The sequence below is a fragment of the Etheostoma spectabile genome, chromosome 12 (assembly GCF_008692095.1).
Source record: "Etheostoma spectabile isolate EspeVRDwgs_2016 chromosome 12, UIUC_Espe_1.0, whole genome shotgun sequence".
Classification (NCBI taxonomy): Eukaryota; Metazoa; Chordata; class Actinopteri; order Perciformes; family Percidae; genus Etheostoma; species Etheostoma spectabile.
The window spans coordinates 27,370,959-27,371,642 of NC_045744.1; positions in this window are offsets into that span (position 1 = coordinate 27,370,959).

Genomic DNA, 684 nt, shown 5'->3' on the forward strand with positions numbered 1-684 from the left:
GTTAATTTCAGTGGCTAGAGCAACCTATAAGAACCTTTGTAGATGTTTAAACTCACTACACCCAATTAATCACAACCTTAAAAAGTGAAATAACTCAATGTCTACTTCTTGTACTTTAAATGCAGTAGTTATATATTTTATTGCAAAATAGAGCAAGGGCAAGCATACAACTTAATGATTGAGATAGAATTGATCAATGAATAATACAAAACACTTATCTGATTTTGTAATATTGGATAAACTCGATAAAATGATTAAAAGTCAAAACTCCCTTAAAATGATTAACTTGTAAATTCTATCAGCTATACTGGTCAATCCATAATAATTGATTATAGTTTAAAGGGCAAAACCTGGTTCGAAGTTGAGCTTGGATGAATTTGGCAATCTTCTTTTTTGTAGTGGTGGGAGAGGAGCGTGTCACCCTGGCCGGGGACCGCGCCCTTTTCTTCTACCCTCGCTGTGCAATCTGTTAGAACCCTGAACTTTGTACAAAGTCTTCAAAGTGTCTATAATTCCACAGCCTTTGAGGCAGTTGAAACAAAGAAAAACGTCAGAGTCCGAATTACTCCTTCAGCTGGGTTGGCTAGGTGGCTATCCTCTGTGGCTTCTGTCTCGCAATTCCACTGAAGAAGTTTTCTGAAGTTTTCTTTTGCTTTTTTAATGTCCAAATCCCAACTCTTTTCT